General features: G+C 39.3%; 1 protein-coding gene across 2 annotated transcripts in view; it reads left to right on the top strand.

Annotated features, from left to right (window-relative positions):
• Nucleotides 1-7344, top strand: part of LOC101862711 — an 88716-nt gene that overhangs the window by 27359 nt on the left and 54013 nt on the right. The window contains exon 2 of one of the 2 annotated variants that reach the window (XM_005093724.3): nucleotides 4389-4543. The exons of the other annotated variant lie outside the window; for it this stretch is intronic. The gene's annotated coding sequence lies outside the window, so the exon portion shown is untranslated. The remainder of the gene's footprint in view (nucleotides 1-4388; nucleotides 4544-7344) is intronic. 2 annotated transcript variants of the gene reach the window in all.

Below are 7344 nucleotides of genomic sequence, written 5' to 3'. Positions count from 1 at the left end.
ATACACACACACACACACACACACACACACACACACACACACACACACACACACATCCCTCCTTTTGGGTCCTTCATGGTTTGATGCCTCAGTCAAAACCAGAGAACAAATGAATAGTGCGAATAGGATTGTGGAGGGTGGGAAGACTTTATTGGATACAGTAAAACAGACCAGGATAAGATGGAAGAGAGGCAAAAGAAAGAGGAAAGGAGAAGGACGACGATGATTAGGAGGAGGAGGACAATAGGAAGAAGACAAGATGGAGAAGGAGAAGAAGTGGCGGTGGAAGAGGTCCAGGAAGAGATAGAGGAGGAAAAGGAGAAGGAAAATGGGGAGGACGAGGTAATGGAGAAGGAAGGGAGAAGGTACAGATGGAAAAAAAGAAAGCCAAAGGTGGAGGATGATGATGAAGAGGAGGAAGAGAGGGGAGGAGAAAGAGGAGGAGGGAAGAGTGGCGGAGTGCAAGAATGAGTAGTAGCAAGTAAGAGGGGACACGTAAAAGAGTAGGAGGAAGACCCACAGGAGGAATCTAACGATGAGGATCGAGTGCATCGATATATGTCGTTGAAGGGAAACTGGTCTTTGAGGGCAATACGTTTTTTGTCGTGTTTTCTTGTTATTAATTTGGGGTTTTTTGGTGGTTCAACGTGCATTCCAAAAGAAGTGAAGATGCAAGAACAGAACTTGAAGAGCCGAAGCCAACGGTTCGAATCATGTAAAGTGTCTATTGTTTCCATGGGAATGATGGTTAAATGTCTACTCGTCAGTAGATAAATGTAAAAGTGTGAACCCGAAACTCTGTACTATTCATCTCGCTAAAAAAGAGCTCAGAAAACCAGACAAAGTACTAAACCTGAATTATTTTTGTCTTTGACCCTGGTAAAATCATCCGATCTTATATGAAGTTGAGAAGCTGAGAAGGGGTTGGGAAGCGGAAAGGGGGGAGGGGTGGGTAAGAAATATCTTGACTCGGTGAAAGATCTTAAGAATCAATACTTGCCTGTACTGTGTCAGTATACGCACCGGGAGATGGCAGAGGAGAAAGTAGTTCTGTATCATATAGACGAATCAAAGACTTTGTGTGAACAATTTGAGGGAGTCGAAGGTCGCTATAAAAATGTATACATCAATATTGATGAATAAACGCGTCTAATATGATGAAAATAGTTTGTGTTCTTGATATGGAGGAATCAGGCGCACGTCAGTTTTTGGGCATATAGTTATTTGTATCATCCTAATAATAGCTTCTTCATTTGTCTTGCTTTTGACAAAAAAGTATCAATCTATAGGAATTCAGATATTTGGGATTGAAGTTGGTGGGGTCACCTGGTTTCAGACGCAAAATTAGCGAGAAAATGGCCTCCAAAGTATGGCGACTGCCATTGCTAGAGAGTCCTCGGAAGCTTTAAATTTACACTTTTGTGTCTTAAATCAAAGTTTTCCAGGAAAATTCACACACAAATATATTTTTAACGGGCCCATTTATTTAAATTCGAGAAAAATTCCGAAACCTGTGGAAAAATGTGGGTTCCTCTGATTTTATTATAAATTTTAACGAGCACCTGATTTCACCACGATGCCTCACATTTGATCTTTGCCACCCTTCGATTTTCCGCAGTATGATTTTACTTTATGACACGCACTTTGGCCCGCATATTATGTTTTCCCAACTGAACCTTCTTTGTTACAAATGTTTACTTGCCCTGCCCAGTTTTTCGGGCCCCCTTTTTTTTTGTTGCTTTTTTTCTTTTTGTTACTTTCCCCCATTTTTGGACACTTAGCATTCCCTGTCTCGATTCCTGAATGCTGATCAGTTTGTGCCCTGTTTGGGGCTGGCAGCGGTCAATGCGGACAGATACTGCCTCCTTCCTCGTTAGCTGTTAACAACAGCTGACTATGATTTTCAGATCAAAGGGAATGAATGTAGACAACACGTTTATCTTCAAATTACAGTCGAGTTGGTTCTAGAGTTGTAATTCAAATGTCGTCAAGATATTGCTAGAAAAATGTAATAGAACACCTAGTTATATGGCCATAAACTATTTTTACCGATGGTACGAATTTGATGATACAGCTGGCATCAGATTTTTTGTCTTAGTGTCAATGTAAAAAAACGTGCAATATTGAAATTGAACTGCATAAAGCAAATATTGTGAAAAATGCCGAATAGAGTAACCTAGTGTAAATTCTTGGAGGAAGTCAGATTATGTATTTGCGTCCATAACAAGAAATTATTTGTTTACGAAGTCGTCTTGAATATATTGGTGAGCCAAGAACATGCACATCGTTTTCAGCCGGATTTCATAATAATAATAATAAATGACATTTATATAGCGCTCAACCCCGAATAAAGTATACAGGCTCTGAGCGCTTTACAATACAGTACAACATACAACACTAACATGAAACGTTGTGTTCTGACTAAAGAAAATTATTCCAAATATTCATCTTATTAATTTAAAAACAGAAACGACTTCAGCTGACATTTCAATGAATCAAAAGATTTGATTTCTCTCAACGTACTTGGTAAAGCATTCCAGATCTTAGGGCCTTGGTATTCAAATGCCCTTTCACCCATTGTTTTAAGTTTCATAGATGGTAAAATAAATTTCTTTGTGTCAGCTGATGATCTTTAACTGCGAGTTGGAATGTACAGTCTTAACATATTTGATAAATATGATGGTGCATTATCATTCAAACATTTGTGACATATGGTGGCCAACTTGTACACAATCCTTTTCTCAACAGGAAGCCAATGCAAAGTTCGTAAAAGAGGTTTAGCAGAATCTCGCTTTTTTCCCCGTAAAACTAAACGTGCTGCATTGTTTTGGACAGTTTGAAGTCTTTTAACTTTCTCCAGTGATATTCCTGATAACAAGGAGTTATATTAATCGAGTTTTGATAAAATTAAGCTAGTTACTAGTAAAGCAGTATACTTGGTATTGATCAGATGACGTATTTTACTAATTTTTCTTATTTCTAAATACATGCAGCTGATCAGATGATTTACCTCAGCCGACATTGACAAACTAGAATCAAAATAGATGCCAAGATTCTTAACTTTTCTTGAAAATAAAATTGTTGCATTACCAATTTTAATGTGATCATGGTCAACCTCTTTAACAGACTTTGCATTGCCTGCCAGAATGACTTCTGTTTTATTATCATTTAACATCAATTTATTTTTGTTCATCCAGTTTTTCACTAAGGCAATACAATTTTCAGCACGATGGACAAGTTCATCTAAGTTGGTAAACAATGTTGAACCATAAATTTGGGTATCATCAGCATAGAAATGGTATTTTAAGTCATATTTAACTATTTCCTTGACAAGTGGTTGAGTATAAATGGTGAACAAAACTGGACCGAGGACTGAGCCCTGGGGGACCCCATACTTAAGAGCATGATCTGATGACTTAAGCCCTTTAATAAAAACAGATTGGTAACGATTTGGCAGGTAAGAAGAAAACCAGCTAAGGGCAGTCCCGGATAATCCAAAAGACACTTCCAATTGCTTCAATAAAATGTGATGGTCAATTGTATCAAAAGCTGCTGATAGATCTAAAAGGCTCAGCAAAACAACTTTTCCTGAATCACAATCAGTAAGCATGTCGTTCATGACTTTAAGAAGTGCTGTTTCTGTGCTGTGGTTAGCTCGATTGGCAGACTGGAATGGCTCTAACAGATTGTTTTCTTGTAAGTGATGACGAAGCTGCTCGAGGACAACCTTTTCAAGGATTTTAGACAAAAAAGGTAGATTTGAAACAGGTCTATAGTTCTTTAAGACAATCTGATCTAAGTTTTGCTTCTCATCATACAACTCAAGCTCTTACCAAAGATTTATACACTGACTGCACTTCCAGAAGAACTGTATCTTCAGTATTCTACGTTCCGAGCACATCGTCAGGATGGTGGAGATATCTGAAAAGTGTTTTATAGAATATGAATTATATCACAACAAACTTGGCCCTTTAGCCATCTGTATAAACCATAAACAAGAACATAACCAGAAAGTGGCCCTCAGCACGACTCGTAGCTACTTGACCACGGGCTTCGACCCCGGTAATGTTGACCGATCAATCTGGACTGGTTTGCTGACTACGGGAAAGGGGCAAAGAGCATAAATGTTTTCTTTTTCTGCTGAGGACATTGTTGTATGTGAAATTTGCACCCGTTGAGGTTTGGCAAAAAGTGTCTACAAAATTGGAAGCTCGCAGACATATCAACATTTATTCTGTAGCTCTGGAGAAGTGACTATCCGTTTGTCATATTTCTATTCATATCCGGTCGAACACATTTTAACAAATACTTACTTTGACGTTTTGTCTCAGACTGCAGAGAGCAATAAAGAATTGCCCTTATCTAATTCCCTTTTATTCCCTTTTCAGTCGAAACATACCTAACGGGCCCTTTTGATCGAGCAAAAGGTCAAGATCCGGGCTCTGAAAAATTCAGCTTGTCAGCGCATCGATATAACAGCTGCAATAACGAGGCGTAGTGAAACCAGAAGCGAAATGAATTATTGAAAGTCTAAATCAATAGGGTAAGTACCATGGATGCTGGACAGAACATTTCGAAAATAGAATTTCGATTTTTAAGATAAGGATATGTTTCTGGAAAACATAATGATTGTCTTTATATCTCTTTATTTCTGAAAGAAAACCTGAAAGTTTGTAAAGAACTGGAAATATTTTAAAACTAAAATGCATTTAATCATAATATCCTGCTTGCCCACTCAAAACCACGTTTGCTGCTAAGGCATTTTATGTTTTCATTTTGATAATAAAAACAAAAAATGGAAAAGTTGACTTAAGTGAGATAGATTCCCAGTAGAATAATATCGCAATCATTATTAGCTTCTACTTTCCCAAAGAGTGACACGACTTAAACACATTTTTAAAAAAGAAAAAAGAAAAGAAACAGAAAAAAAGAGACAAAAACTGTGTCAGAGTCAAAGTAGGAGATTATAATTATAGTTAGTCAAAATTAAATGTTACTGGCGTCGTCCGTGATGCCTCCTAATTTACTTGGGCTTAATCCTCCAGCTCCTTCGTTTTTTCATGGCCCTGGGCGTCATGTCTCCTTTTTTGTTGCACTGCAAGAGATTCCTTTCTACGACGTGAGAGCAGGTAGTAAAGGCTATATGTTATCACTGGCACGAATCGGGTTTCATTTCGATGAATGGGACCGCATGAAACTGTCTCGGGGCGCCTCTGAAATGGAGCAATAGACCAGCCGTTAATGACTGTAGGAGGAACAGGGGCACTGGGGCAACGGCCGCCTTTCAGGGCCGTTGAACTATTGCAATATCGACTAACGGACCCGTCCTCGACAAGTTAACTGGCTCATTGATTAAAACTGTAGGCTTTGGGAAAACGATGTTAGAGAAAAACAGCCTCGTTCTTCGCACTTTAAGATGGAGTATATCAAAGATTGTGCCTTAAGAAAAGCAACATTGATCGTTAGTATATAAATTGGTTCTGGTCTAAGGTTTGGGTAATCTTGGTTCGAATACCCTTAGAGGTTTCCTCAGGAAAGTTTACTTTTTTCTTCAACTCTTTGTCCCGTCCCCTCTGACTCTTTCCATGAAACACACACACACACACACACACACACACACACACACACACACACACACACACAAACACACACACACACACACACACACAAACTTACATACATTTATTAAACAAAAATACAGACACACATACATACACATACACACACAAAACATAGATCTACATATTTTACCCTCACCCCCCCCCACTCTCACACACACACACACAGAGATAGACCAAATCCACCAAACTTTTTTATACTCAAGGACACCGAGACATACACGGTATAATTGAGAATTATCCCTCCCCTCTCATGTGTTCCTCCTACGCCTTCTCTACTCCCTCTCAGTTTCAATAAGTTGTTTTGTCATTACGTGTCACAGTCCTACGTTCAACAAAACATTTCGTCAATAAGGGTTGTGAGGTCTGTTCTACAAGCTGTTGTTGTTGTTGTTTTCCTGTGGTCGTAGTAAGCGAAACACAGAAATATAATCCGCCCCCTGTTGTTCTGTATAGACCAGAACAGAATTGTCCTAATGTGGAATAAACAATGAGAATAATACCCCAGGTGAAAATTCCCCACCCACACATCTATGGGAGGTGGGTAGTAGAGAGGTGGAGGGGGATTCAGATGTTGACGAGAACTCTTGGGAAAAGCCAAAAACAATAAATGAGAAAAGGAAGCTGAAAGCGATAACTTTCCTCTATTATCCCTTCGATTTTCCTCCTCTCCTGATAATGCCGCGAGCAAAATACCCTTTCTGTTAAAGGTCAGATTACACCGTTCCAATAATTCTGTCATAATTAATTCAGAGGAAAGCGTCTGGCAGAAAAGGAGAACCGTCGTATTTAATTAATTATATGCGCCCATTGTCACTGAATGAGACGGGTTTATCAAAGGCACATATAATAACCATGACGTCACTCTGATGTCACTGTCCATGAACGCCAGGGTGGACCCAGTCTACCCCCCTTTATCCCATTTCCTACCCCCCTCCCCCAATAAATTCCCCAAATCACAACTCTGTTGAAAAAAAAGACAAACAAAAACAACCGGGGAAACCATATCGTGAAGCTAACACGCGTTTCCTACGTTGTGAGGCATCGTGGTTAAATCAGACGGTTGTCAATAAATAAAGAAATCAAAGAAAAGGGCATTTTTTAAAATATTTTTTTGGGCCATTGGGCAATTTTTCTTTTTTTTTGGCTCAACACCTTTTACGTTCATTTAAATTTAAAAAACATTTGTCTGTGGGTTTTACTGAAAAGAAACCCATTGATTAAAGACACAAAAAATGTAAATTTTCAGTTTCCAACGACTCTCAGGCTATGGAAGTTACCAATCTGGCGGACATATTCTCACTAATTTTACCTCTAAAACCAGGGGACCCCGATCTCCTTCAATCACAAGTATTTCGACTTCTATTCTACGTAGATGAATATTTTTTTAATCGAAAGGTAGGCAAATGAACAGGCTTAAGATGATACGAATAACCCCATATGCCCAAAAATTAACGAGCGCCTGATTCCACCGCGCCGTGATACATTTCACACCATCTGATGCCCAAACGTAAGCGTTTCCCTGCCACAAGCTGTGAAAAGTCTATAGTGACGTCATGACAGCCATCCGGCTGCAGTCTCACCATGCTGATGTAACCAACCTTTGGCTCATGCTGTCTCGCCATGGTGAAGTAACATACCTTTGGCTCATGCTGTCTCACCATGCTGATGTAACCAACCTTTGGCTCATGCTGTCTCGCCATGGTGAGGTAACATACCTTTGGCT

Source organism: Aplysia californica, unplaced genomic scaffold (assembly GCF_000002075.1).
Source record: "Aplysia californica isolate F4 #8 unplaced genomic scaffold, AplCal3.0 scaffold00068, whole genome shotgun sequence".
In the NCBI taxonomy this organism is placed as follows: domain Eukaryota; kingdom Metazoa; phylum Mollusca; class Gastropoda; order Aplysiida; family Aplysiidae; genus Aplysia; species Aplysia californica.
This window is presented reverse-complemented; position numbering and strand designations above follow the sequence as displayed.